At 45.7% G+C, this 13,907-nt stretch overlaps 1 protein-coding gene across 2 annotated transcripts in view; it reads right to left on the reverse strand.

The window, feature by feature from the left end:
* Positions 1 to 11,259, reverse strand: part of LOC146861374 (troponin I, slow skeletal muscle) — a 56,374-nt gene extending 45,115 nt beyond the window's left edge. Inside the window, exon 1 of one of the 2 annotated variants that reach the window (XM_085645677.1) lies at positions 11,061 to 11,259. The gene's annotated coding sequence lies outside the window, so the exon portion shown is untranslated. The remainder of the gene's footprint in view (positions 1 to 11,060) is intronic. The other variant, XM_085645678.1, reaches the window with a different exon arrangement.
* Between the last annotated feature and the right edge of the window lie 2,648 nt (positions 11,260 to 13,907).

The following is a 13,907-nucleotide window of genomic DNA, read 5'->3' on the forward strand; positions in this document are numbered from 1 at the left end:
CTGTTCGAACATAGTCCTATGATTTGGCCTTTAGACTTTATTGCTTCATCACTCCAGAGTTGGCTCCACAGATGACTGTGTTAGACTGAGCGAATCACGGTTGGAGAAGTTAAGTGTAAAGTGATCCATCCTTGGCTTAAAACAAAGATCTCTGGCTGCTGCTTTGTCAAGGGGAAAAACCGGAAGACGTCTGATATCTTTTGTTTTTCTATACAAGGTGAATGAGGACTTACTTTTTTTTAATAAAAAAAAACAGCAGCAAACAAATTAAATATAAGAAAGTAATTAAACTATACAGGAATAAAATATACATAACAAATCACAAAATACACTAATTAAAATATCTATGAATCATTTAAATAATTTACTTAATTAATTACCAAATTAATATTTAATTTACATAAAACTTAATGTTATGCCCACTTCGTGGTGCAAGTGCGATGCAAGTACATGATAAATATGGCCCTAAATCTTTTTGTTCTGCTTTGGCTGGCAGCAGTGATTTAAGGTCAAACAAAGGAAAGCTGGCTTCTCATACATTTCTGCAATTGAATTGAAGGGCAAACAAAGCTACACTTAGAGTGGAAAATGCTAAGAGGTAAACTGCAATTTGAAAGTTTTTTTAATGTCCTCATTGAGTTTACCTATATAAGATGTATGCTTCAATGTATGCTCTGTGGGAATGTTGGGGGAAATGTGGAATTACATTAATCATATTTACTTATATAGCACACAATCTGAATTGAGTTGGAGATTCCATCTTATGTTGTAGAGGATACATACACCTCATGCCCAACACAGTAAAATGTTTTACGAAAATTTTACTTTTAGCCTGCTGTTATCAAAGGGATATTTTAGTGAGTCACCCAGCCACTACATTGTTGCACACTGGCATCCTGAGGGCTGGGCGTGCCCCGAGGGTTTAAATAAAGGGAGCGTGGACAGTTTGTGGTAAGAACCCATAACTAATGATGAGCGTGTGGCATGCATTCCTGTGCCGTATCTTAGAGGCCTGACAGAGGCCTTGGCGTTCAGCTGTTTGTGGTCACCAACGTGTTTGGTGGCTGCCGGTGCCTGCCCATCAATTGGAGGGCAGCTACACGGAGGGCAGCTACACGGAGGGCAGCTACACGGAGACAGCGACCTCCAAGGCCGGAGTTAGTAGTTGCCTGGTGCATACATCCCGTGAGGCATGTGGCAGCAGGGCAGGCCCCGTTTGTTGATGGCTCCAGATGACGTGGAGCTGAGGGTGCTGCTGTGTGCCCCCTGCGTGGTGAGCCGATCGGCGTGCTGTGCCGGCTCGATCCCAAGTGCCTGCCTCCAAGTGACTTTCTGCGAGTCATCTGTGTGGGTGCAGGGCTGGTGGTCCCTCCCTCCCTCACCGGCAAGGAGCAGCAGTAGGCCTACACTCGACAGGGAGGCCTTAACACGTGCCTGCCCACAGGAGGCGCTTCGGAGCGGGCCATCGGCTGGGCGACCTGCAAAGATTCCCCAACCCCAGATGAGAGACTTATATGGGAGGAGGAGGGGCGAAGAGCCCTGGAAGGTAACAGGCATTAAAAAACAAGCATTTACAATGCAATGGTCTCGGCAATATTATAGGTAGAGCTATTGGTATTGCTCATTATTTTTTTTAATCATTTTTATTCCCCTAAATAAATGGCATTGGCATTTCTATTGGCATTAGCTTTTTTTGCATATGTGATACCTATTGCATTAGCAGAGAGAGAGTGAGGTAGTGAGATAGAGAGAGTGAGGAATTGAAATAGAGAGTGAGGTAGTGATAGAGAGTGAGGTAGTGAGATAGAGAGAGTGAGGTAGTGAGATAGAGAGAGTGAGGTAGTGAAAGAGTGAGGTAGTGAGGGAGAGGGATGTTTTGAGGTAGTGATATATAAGCATAGAGTGAGGTTGTGATGTAGTGAGATAGAGAGGTAGTGAAAGTGAGTTAGTGAGATAGAAAGAGTGAGGTAGTGAGATAGAGAGTGATTGAGGTAGTGAGTGAGAGAGAGTGAAGTTGTGAGGTTGTGAGCTAGAGAGTGAGGTAGTGCAACCAAAACTGGAATCATGCCTACTTGACAGGCAAAATACACAGGAGGGAAGGGCAATGTCAAGCACAGTGCAAGGTTGTGCACGTCTTAAAGGGATCATGCACGTCTTCGAGGGATTGGTTATTAAGGGGGAAAAGGGACGCCGCGGATGAGGTCCCTGTACATTCAAGAAGTACTGCAACCATGTTTGGGGTTCAGTGCACGCACTACTGTATGGGTGAGGCAATACTGCAGATTTGTGAGAAGGGACGGTGCATATTAATGGGGCTGTACATGTGAAGGGGGCGAAGTGGATTGCTGTAACGGGGGTGATAAATATTTGAGGCAATGGGGAATCCATACTGAAAACGACATGCCAAATAGAAGTAGCATAACGCAGAGACCTGCGCCTCCGCGGCGCAAACACTGAACTGGGCAGCCTGTCGCACACCCGAACCTCGTCCTGCAACATTGAGCCCGACATGGTATCCCTGTCCTTGCTCTCAGCCCTCTCTACAACGTAAATTGTTCCCCGGCCGTGCAGCCTACCTGCCCTCCAACCGCCCAGTCTTGGGGTCTAGGCTGTGCATCCCCTCTCTGCAAATCCACCGCCTGTGCACCCTCCCTCACCTCATTAATGTAAGGCGCCGAGCGGCGGCGCTGCATGGGCGGCTCCTCTGGGCCTGGCTGCGGCTCCTTCACTCCGCAGCGCCGCGGACATAGAGGCGCTCTGCGGGGCCGCCATTTTCTCCCTACTCAAGCCGTCCAGGAAGAGGATGCCGCGCGCCGCTACCAACTTCCGGTCAGCAGAAACCGTGCACGCGCATGAGACACCCTGTAGCGTGACTGTAGGGGATTCTGGACGCCAAGTTTACAAATGTAATCTGCCAAGAGACAACTGGGTTATTCTTATGGTATTACTTTTAACCTACATTATTGTTCAAAATATACATAAGGCACGTTATTCCACACTAGTTTCGTATTTCTTCCCAGCCATAGACGATGTAATTTTTTTACCCAGAAGACATAGTACACTGACATTTCTGTTGTTGATAAGCAATATCGATATTGATTATCAGGTAAGACTGATGTTGCGTGCAGCAGAAAAGGATCTGTTTTGAATAACGACTCGCGTTGTCTTAAACTTTGTCGGTACATATGAACCACGGGCGTTAGTAAAATTACAATAAAATGCTGTGCTCGTGTAGAGTCAACACAGTTTTGACCAGCTCTCGCGGGTTGCTATATTGTGTAGTAAATGGGCTCTACATTTTGCATCCAGTTCGCTCCGCGAGCGACCACACACAGCTTCAGTAGATCCGCCCCCTTCAGCGCGCTATACCTCGCATTTGTAAACGAGAAGTCAATCCTGTATTGACAACAGAAGCATTCGATCACATTTACCATTATTACAAAGGTAATAATCGAGGTGTTCTTGCTTTCCACCCCTCTTGGATCTAGCCGATTCGCATTCAGTACTTTGTCAAAGTATTTGAAGGTCAAGACATACAAACACGAGAGGGATTTGCAATCAAACTTTTTGTTTTTGTTTTTAATTCCACGCTCCGTATATGAATTTCCCCATCTAAGCGCTGTAACTGACAAATGTTAACCAATATAATAAAAACCCATTTGAGGCTGTTTTGTTGTGATTGTAACTTGTGTCCCTTAGAAACGCTGCACACCTATTGCTCAGCTGTGTTACCGCACGAGCCCGGAGGCTATCTGCACGTGGGCGCCTCTCACCACGAGCCGCACTCCGGGAGTGGGGAGGGCCCCCAGCCCCCTTTATGTGAGAACCACGCCCGCCGGAACTGCAATTATGGAGCTCCCTTAACAGAATTACGACGTGAAGAAATGAATTGGAGAGCTGTGGTCAAATTTCTCTAAGCCTTGACATTTTTATCTTTTATGCTACCGTCTGCTTACCGACTCACTTACTTTCTTAATGCGCTCTAGCCGCAGCTGCATCACGAATCTCCACTGGGCCCCATTGAAACCCGGCCTGCTCCTTTCAGCCATATGAAACTGTAGCGGAAACCCATTCTCTGCGCTGAAAGTGTATCCTTTTGCCGTTGATGTAGCGCATATTTCACCTGACAATATTGCAGTACTTGGGCGCGGGGTCGGTTATGTTTGCCGGCCCTCGAGGGCTGCTCTGCCTTTCACTTTCTTCGCTTTACTTTTCCCGGTCCAATAAGTGGAACCGTGAGACTCCGTGCAAACACTGCCTGACACAGGGGCGAGTTTCGCGGGTAGTAGGCACAACTGAGGCAAAGAAAAACCATATAGAATCATAGGCTCAGTTTACAACGCCAATATATTTCTGTAACATTAAATACACTTTAACAAAACTACGATACTCGAGAGGGATGGAAATACAGGCAGACAGGGGTAACGGAAGGAGAGGCAAGGCAGGGGGCAGAGAAAGAGCAACGGGGAGTGAAAACAGAACAATACCGGCGCCGCTGGCCAATAACGTCATCTCACTGAAGGCAGTCCTAAAAAAATGGCGGATGAAAGCTTCGAAACTTTTTCGGATTCGGCGTGTTCCTGCTGTTCGAGAAAGGGCGTGGTTAAAAAGTGGAAAGAACAGCAAGGAACACGCCCCCGAATCTGAAAAAGACGGAGCCTATTTGGAGGGACGGCTCTCTCCTCCAATGGCTGGCCTCCGTTTAGGAAGCCAGCCAATGGAGGAGAAGCAAAAAGAGAGGCGGGCTAAACATTAAATCTCCGACTTCCGGTTCTGCCTTCGGCAGACCGGTAGTCCTCGACCTAAAAAGATAAATCTAACTGCCTGACTGCAACAAACAAAGGCCTTAACATTAGTGGAATACATGATAAATAAGTGCAAGGCAAAGTGGAAGGCTGTATGAAAGGAGAAAACAGATAGAAGGTGAAGGGCCCAGGCAGAAAGATCCAGTGCTTCAAAGACCAACAGCGTCAGGCCATCAGGAACATGTTGCAACAGGCACCAGCAGCAGCCCTGGTGACACCACAGCAGCGCTCCCCCCGACAACACCTTGCCTCCTTCCAGCCAGCCGGCAGTCCCAGCTACATCTATGCCAAGATGGCACCAATGGATATGGCACCTGCATCATTACTTTCGCACCATGAGGGAGACGGAAGGCACAGTAAAGAGTTCAATAATGCAACATATGAGAAGTGACGAACTGTTGACATATTCGAGAATTTGCCTTATACGGGGGTGGACCACAATTTTTTACGCAGCCGTAAAAGCACTCAATAGACATTTTGACCCCTTAATTTAATACCAATTACTAAAGATTTAAGCTCCGGTAGGCACGACAGGAAGAAGGGGAGTCGGTGGATGCATTCTTTGTCCAACTACATAAACTGACCTGTACATGCATGGACATTGGCAAACTGGACTAAATCAGGGCCCAATTAATTCAGGGTTGCAAATCATCGCAAACTCATTCTGCGGCAGTCCGGGATTTCACTCTATGTCATCCTTATCCTGGCCCTCTCCCACGAGCTGGCAGACAGCCAAGCTGGCGATATGGAATCTGCTTTGTACCGTCAGTCTTTGTGTCCTGAAGAACCGGGGTTTAACCCAGCGGCGTCAGGGGCACGCCTAAGATCTTTGAGTTCACCTGTCTTGGTATACAGAGACACGGAATACTTCTGGATGGCATCAGAGACCAAGTTTATTAGCTGCAGCTAGTAACAGTGATCCTAGAAATACATCACGGTGTAAATTCTCAGGAGACTGCTCATTTTACTAAGGCGAGACGTCTCCTTTTATACCCAATGTTCACATTATAAATGTACACCCACTGCACAAAATTCTAGCCAATAAAGTACATTTTCAAACAAAGTGTCACATAACAAAAACTCAATTTACAGTATCCCAACCCAAAAGTTAATTATTAGGAATGTCCCAAATTCAATTTCCACAAGCTGGACAAACCTATAATTGAAAGCATAACCCATGTAATGAAGAAACATAAAAAAAGAAACAGTAACAGATGCTGAACAAGATAAGGCATGTGCAAGGAAACTAAAAGTTAACGATGTCCTGAACATTGATTGGCAATCTCAGACAAAGATCGATCAGGGAAATTGGCTTTGCGGGGTCAGTTTCAGGTGCAGAAGTCAGTTTCTTACAGTTCATTTCAGAGTCAAAAAGAAACCTAGTTAATGTATACATGAACTAAGAAGGCCAGGCCACTTTATTCGCCAGGCTACCTTCACAGGCCTACGTGAGGGCAACACAAAATGGTGGCACAGAACAAAATAGAGTCAGACTCGAGAATTACAGAACCTCAGTCCTCTGTCGACACCAGCAGTGAGAGTAAAGGAGGAACAGGTGGAAGCAATTCAGAGGCATCCGACAAGATAAAGAGATGCATTCACATCAAGACTGTGTGACAGGGCCTGTGGAAACTGTGAGTCCACCCACTATCCTCACAGAAGGTGCCCAACACAGGGCAAGAAGTGCCTGAAATGTGGCCACCGCAATCAATTTTTACAAAGTGTGCTTTAGCACAGGAGACCCGGCCGGGGTGACGGCAAGAGGCAGAAGAGGTGCCACAGTTCAGTAGTTGGCGATGGGGGAAGAGCCTCTGCCAATGTGGAAAGACAGTGCTGACATCAATCCAACGGAGAACGAGGAAGAGAAGGATGTGTTCACTATCTCCTTCATGGGGAGGAACAACCAGAGAAGGAGACCCCCACCCATGTCCCATGTGGAAATCAATAGTGCCCAGGTAACAGTTCCCAATACGAAGGCATCAGTAAACACCATAGATGTGGAGTGACTAAAGAAAACCACACCTAATGCCCACAAAAGCCAAAATATACACTTATGGGGGCACTGAACCAATTCAACTGCAGGGAATCGTTGAGGTGGAAGTTGCCTATGGGGCAACAAGATGTGTCCCAAATTCCATGCGACTGCTAGTGACACTGGAACATTATTAGGATGTCATATGACAGAGGGCTTAGGCCTCGTATTCTTTGTCAAACAAATTCAACAGTCACATGCAGACAACATACTAGCTGAATTTTCAGAACTATTACAAGGTCTGAGGCACCTCAAAGGAGTGCAGGTCAAACGCCATATAGATTAGGACGTTTGCCTCATGACACTGAGGCACCGTAGGGTAACATTTCAACTCAGGCCTCTGGTCAAAAAGGAGTTGGAAACCCTGGAACAAAATGCTGTGATTGAGAAAGTGACCAGTCACACTCCATGGGTGTCAACACTGTTTATTGCCTCTAAACCCTAACAGCTGGGGGCAATAAAGTTATGCATGGACATGGGGCTCCCTTACCAAGCAATTAGAGGGGAGAGATACATAACCCCCAAGCTCAAAGAAATAGTTGTGGACTTCAACGGATCTAGGTTGTTCTCCAAAATTCACTTAAATTCAGGGTACCATCAGCTGGTGCTGGAGGAGGCATCCCATTACATTACGACTTTTTCAACTCACGTCGGTCTTCGTCGTTTTACAAGACTGTTTTGGGGTGTCTTCGACACCTGAAGTATTTCAGGAGGTGATTCAAGAAGCCCTATGAGGCCTGAAAGGTGTCATCAATGTGAGCGATGATATCCTCGTATTCTTAACCACGCTAGAGGAAAATCAGGCTCAACTGAGAGCCGCCCTGAGCAAGATTGTGGGGAGAGGATAGACATTGTATCGGAAGAAATGTGAGTTCTACACCAATGAGGTGGAATTCTTTGGTTACCAATTCTCTCCAGATGGCATACAAGTGGACCTGCAAAAGACAGAGGTGACCAGGTCTGGGGCAGTACCCAAAAACCAAAAAACCAATCGGAGGTGTGCAGTTTCTTGGGAATGGTGAATTATTGTGGGAGGTTTATCCCCAACCTGGCCACATTGTCTGACCTTCTTCGAGCACTGACCCAGAAAGACTCTCAGTGGAGTGGGACTGTAAAGCAGTGCAGGCATTCCAAGTAATCAAGGAGGCTCTCCTCCATGACGCCACCATGGCATATTTCAGTCCTACCCGACCAACTGAACTGATAGTAGATGCTAGTCTGGTTGTGCTGAAAGCGGTACTCCTACAGAAGAATGTGAGTGGAAAACCACTGGTTCCACCTGTTATTACTGAGCCTCCAAGTACCACGTCATGGGCCAACATCAACATCGACTTTGGGAGTTTCCCAGACCACCGGCTCACACTGGTGCTGATGGACAGCCACTTGAAATGTCCAGTAGTGGAAATAGTCAGGTCCACTTCGTTTGAATGTGGCAAGCCAGTGTTGGACCATGTATTTGCTCTTCTAGGAATTCCCGACGAAATAGATCTCCTTTTCAGGGGCAGGAACTTAAGGACTACCTCCACAGTCTTAACATATGACACAAACAGATTACTCCCCAGTGACTGCAGACCAATAGCAAAGTGGAGAGATTCACAAAAGCAATGAATAAAGCTCTCCAAATTAGAGTGGAAAAGGAAGAAGACTTGGAGTCATGTCTGCAACAGTTCCTAAGAGTGTATTGCCAAATCCCACACTTCACCACTGGATGTGCACCCAGTGATCTCCTCATGAAGCGGTCTGGCAGAGACCTAGTCCCAGCCAGGCAATCGTTGAAATCAGAGAATGAAGGCTGCCCAAGCGATGAGACAGAGAAACAATGACTGAGCAGCCTCAAGAGGAGGGCACATGAATCAAGAATCAGCGTAGGCAACAAGGTGGTCATCAAGGATAGGCACTCTGGTTGGAAGTATTGCACCCCTTTTGAAGGTGGAAACATGGCGAGTAGTTAGAGTAAGAGGAACTATGATAACTGCAGTAAGAGGAAAAACATGGAAGTATTGAGGACTATCTCCTGGTTTAAGAGTAGGAAGGAGTCGGGGAGGCGGGTTTGGAGAACATCCCAACGGACACTCCCGAAGGTGCTGTTGGAGGTCAGGAATCGAGGTAGTTGGAGGCAGAACCCTGGGAGGACAGCAATAGGAAAGTGCAGCCTCAGGGAGACAAATATGTTACGTTGGATTGCCCTAACATTGGGAGCCAGAGAGGCGGGCCATACCGGCTGAGTGCCACTCCTCAACCAAGCCAGAAGCTGAGAGACTTTGTATGCTAAACTCCCCCCAGGCAAATTTATAATTTTGGTTCTGCTTGATCCAGTTGTGTCTCTTTGACTTTGTGTTATTCTTTCTTTCTGTTTCTTTCATTTTATTAAATGTTAGGAGGCATGCAGTAAGCCACCCGGCCCCACACTACATTGTTGCACACTGGCATCCTGAGGGCCGAGCTCGGCCCGAGGGTTTAAATAACTAGAGCGCGTACCACTGGTGGTCAGAACCCATAACTAATGATTAGTGTGTGGTGTGCATTCCTGTGGCAGACCTGACCATAAGAGCATCTTATCCAATGAACCGAAGAGAACAGCTCTTGACATTTATGGTCTTGCTTGAGAAAATAGCATATCTATGTATACATTATTTTCAATTTGCTATTAAAAAAACCCTTCTATGCTTCCCATCACTTCTCCCTCCGCCTCATCCCAAACCATTCTCAATACTACGAACTCTCAAATATCTTTCTCAAACCTCCCCCCCCACCTCCTTTAACCATCCCACTTAAATAACAAGCACACAAGACCACTTCTTAGAAAAAAAACGTATTACTTCCACTTTTCAAATCCATTCCTATCATTCTATCCCTACTCGAAACTCTGTTAAACACATGAAATCAAGAGCACAAACCTGACGCAACTAGTGCACAAGAAAAGAAAAATAAATTGTACTAACCTATTAATTAATTACTAATCTTGGGTTCCAGAGAAGCGTGGTACTCTGCAAAAAGCGCCTCAATGCCTCGTCAAGGGGCGTAAGCACTGTATAGATACACTTACAGTTACAGTGTCAGATCAGACCTAAGAAACTTGGCACATTTAAACTGGTAACTCGGCTTATCAGCCACATTTGAAGTCAAAGAGCAACTAATCAGCTCCGGCAAACTTTCATCACGATGGCACCAGGTCAAAGAAATCGACCCAAGCTGGTTTCCAGGTAATGGGGCATTTGCCGCACCCATATGATAGCGCATGATAGCGCTGATTCTGCGCGGTCATTCTCCGACTGATTCATTGAAATCGAACTGAATGACACCAATGAGAATCACTGTGATTAAGGCAGGCACCGGGTGGTAGAGTGGGGTGGAGAGTAAAAAACAACAATAGTTAGGGAGAGAGGAAAGTTGAGAGGGTGGGTACATGGTGTAGGGGAGGAAGGGAGGGCTACAATGTTTAAACGAAAGGGTGTCGGAAAGGCTAGGTACGAAATAGGGGGGCTGGAAGAAATGGGCTTTGTGAATGAGAGGGGATGCAGAAGAGAACGCAGAGACCTCTCGTGATTGAAAAGGAAAGAGGGCAGCGGCTTCTGATAGGTGTGAAGAGGGAACCGCGGAAGAGAGCAGTCTATACTGAGAGGCGCGAGGGGAAGCGATCGGGGATTGCTAGGGAGGGTCTAGGTGACAGCAGCCAGAGCAGGAACTGGTGAGGAGCAAGAGGGGAACGAAGCAGGGGCTGCTGGAAGCCGTGTGGGCAGGCACAGTTTGAGAGACAGGGCCGAAGAGCAGGGCCCTCTCACGAGAAAGAGACAGGAAGTTGTTGTCCAGGAGCACGTGGCAGAAACGCTCGAGGAGTCGGGCTCTCAAGGGCTCCAGTCCCTACTTGGCTGCAATAGCCTTTCCTTAGCATTCTAAGGCTTGCCAGACAGCCTTTTTTGTCTGAATAAGTAAAACTACACTCGTCCGAATGCATAGTGGTGAACATTGTGCTGCCAGGTAGACCTTAACTACATGTATTTTGAAAAGTAGAACCTGGTTTTCTTAAGACTGAAGAGGCCCCCGTGTGACAATCGGATGGGATTATTGGTAGCAAACAAGGCGCTGTTTCCTTTCCCTTTTCATGTCTCTACTTAGCGCAAAATTGATCCTCAGAGTGCTGGAGCGAGGTGGGCTGCCCCGCCTTACCACTAGCTCTGATCCCAGAGACGACTGCGAGGTCTCCGAGGCCACGAGGCTCTTACCTAGTTCAGTCCAGGTGGGCGCGCGACGGCTCCTCTGTGGCGCGAGGGCAGCAGACTGAGAGGAGAACACAAAGAGAAGAGGGTTTTAACAGGCGCCTAGCCGCAGCTGGTTATTATTAAAAATAGCATTGACGGGACCGGCCCTTAAACACGCATTAAAGTATGCAGAGATTTACCCGTGCTCAAGCCCTGTTGGTAGACTTGAACTACGGGGGTGTGCACATTTATTGAGGTAGTTTGTAGTTATAAATTATGAACAACAATGCGTATGCTGACAAACCTAAACAAAACTCAAAAGTTGAGATGACAATAATCAAAGACAAAGAATAGAGGGTCATCTTTTTAAATCTATTTTCAACCAGTACTCAGAAGATCAAGATGTACAAATGAAACACTGGGATTAAGTAGACTATGAAAAAGCAGTACAAAAATGATTACCTACGCAACCGTTATTTCTTTATGAAAGGAGGAAAGCCTTCATCGACATGTTAATTCCAGCAGAATAAGATCAAAGACAGAGGTACAAAACTTAATTGAAAAAAAAAAAGAAACTTTTTTCTGTTTTTGTCACACATCTGTACACCAGAAAAATTTCAAACATCAATGGCTATTTTGCCTGTAAACAGGTATTCGTTATCTATTAAATTAAATGCCCTTGTGACCTACTGTAAATTGGAAAAACTACAAGAAAAGTGTAGTAAGAGCCCAAATCAAACATCTATAAAAAGAATGTGACATCTCTAATAGCAAGACTTTAGGCTCAATGTGAAGCATATGATAGCTCAAATACGATTCCAAATAATTTATGCGATGATGCCAACATGAAATGTGTTGGGTTAATGAATCAAATACTTTAACTACAAACAGAATAACTGGATCTGATCAGTCTTTTTCCTATAAAAGTACGGTAAAAAAGGATTATTCAAATGACAAGGACTGGCTCTGAAACATTATGAATGATGTACAAAAAGGTTATCATTCAACAAGATATGGGGGTGGTTGGAAGGGCTGTGGGGGGAACATAAGCACACCAATGGCAGCATAACAGGCTACTCTTCTATTTTTCCCTCCTCACCCCCCCTCACCACACCCATGGGGGGTTGATACTTTCCCCACTGGAAAACACCAGAGGGGCTGTATACTGTATCATAGGCTATTTTACATGAACAAGGATTGGCAACTTGCTCATGCCTCATGGGATGTTTGGATGACCAAATGATGCTGGGGTTGTTGCCATGTCAAGACAAAAAACTCAATGAAATATATATATTTTTTAAAGATAGTTGACTGAGCATGATAACGAAATGCTCAAAATATTTATGTAGAGAAAAATATGATAAATGATTGACCAAGGAGCTTTCTTGAAATACTAATCTAACAAGGCTACCTTGGACTGGTAGAATGAAAAGACTGCATCAAGGTCTGTTGTAAGCTTGGGAATATCCAGCATGAAACTGGTCTTCTGGGTCCACTGAAACGGGTATTTGTAGGTTACCGCTGTGAGCACCTGATAATGATATCAGAGAACAAACTTTCATTGAACATGTTCGAGGTCCAGTGAAGATATATATGGGGAAAAAATTGGCAGAGGGAAGTTTGGATATATTAACAATGTGACTAAATGTAATCACTTTACTGTATAGGTGCAGAAACACCCATTTGAAGAGTATGCTCTTGCGATTAGGGACGTTTTGAGCTGTGTAGATACCAGTTATAAGAATGATAACATTTGAAAGAAGAGCAGTTCATAATTTAAAGTTACAAATAAAAGATTGATCCTTAAAGGGAGTTCTGCTTCATTCCTTAATGCATAATTGTCTTCAGCTCATCACTGACAGAGTAGGGCCACCCGTCTCTTCGAGGAACCCAGCCCCAATTACCACCAGCAACGGACTTAGGGCCTGATTATGAGCTTAGTGTTCCTGGAGCGGGCTGCCACACCAGCGCCATACTCCAGAACCATCAAACTCTTAGCCAGACTGCCCTCCAGATTAGGAGTTGTCACCTCATCTGGCAGGCAGTCCCGTGGCATTCTCACGGCGGTGCCTATTAAAAAGGCACTGCAATGGGAACACCAAAGCCCGTTCATGAGCAGGATGGGTTGTAAAGTCCATGTCTTTCAGGAAAGGGGGTGCATGCCAGGAGGCACACCATGTCCCCCCTGCATGCATCCTATAGCCCTGAGAAAACAGGGGGCCCTGTAGGGCCATTAAGTTTCCAGACTGCTGCACTTTTAGTAGCAGGCTCACTGCCATCGGAAGTGAGGCGGTAAGGAAACTAATATTATGCTTGGCGGTGCCACAGTGGCCCTGCCAAGCCTATTTTGGCCTCTGACTTCCTCGCAACCACCGTGGGATCCACGATCCCCTGCAGTTGCAGTGGTCCTGTGGCGGTCCCACCACTGTATTTGTAAAATTGTGGGCAGACCACCATTCTGGCGGTCAACAGGTTTGGCGGTCTGAAGAAACGCCAAACTCTAAATCCGGCCCTAAGACATGTCATGTCTGAGATTGCCCCCAGGAAGATCTATCAATTACCTGGAGGGAGACCTTAGATTAAACTTGTTCTAGGGCAAAAAATACCACAGAATGCTCGAAAGTAGCTACAAAGCAATCTATTAAGGTGCTTAAAGCCCTCATATAAATACATGTATACAAGAATAAATAAGTAAATACACTTTAGTTAATAATGTGGATCTTGATGAAGAAATGTTTTCTTTGAAATGCATTGAGCCGTAATAATATCAACATAGAGTGATTATTTACATAAATAGAATTTCCATGAGCAATGATGGAGAATATTAAAGAAATATATGATGTAACAGGTAATGATGATTTATAACTTATA

Source organism: Triturus cristatus, chromosome 3_1 (genome assembly GCF_964204655.1).
Source record: "Triturus cristatus chromosome 3_1, aTriCri1.1, whole genome shotgun sequence".
Lineage (NCBI taxonomy): Eukaryota > Metazoa > Chordata > Amphibia > Caudata > Salamandridae > Triturus > Triturus cristatus.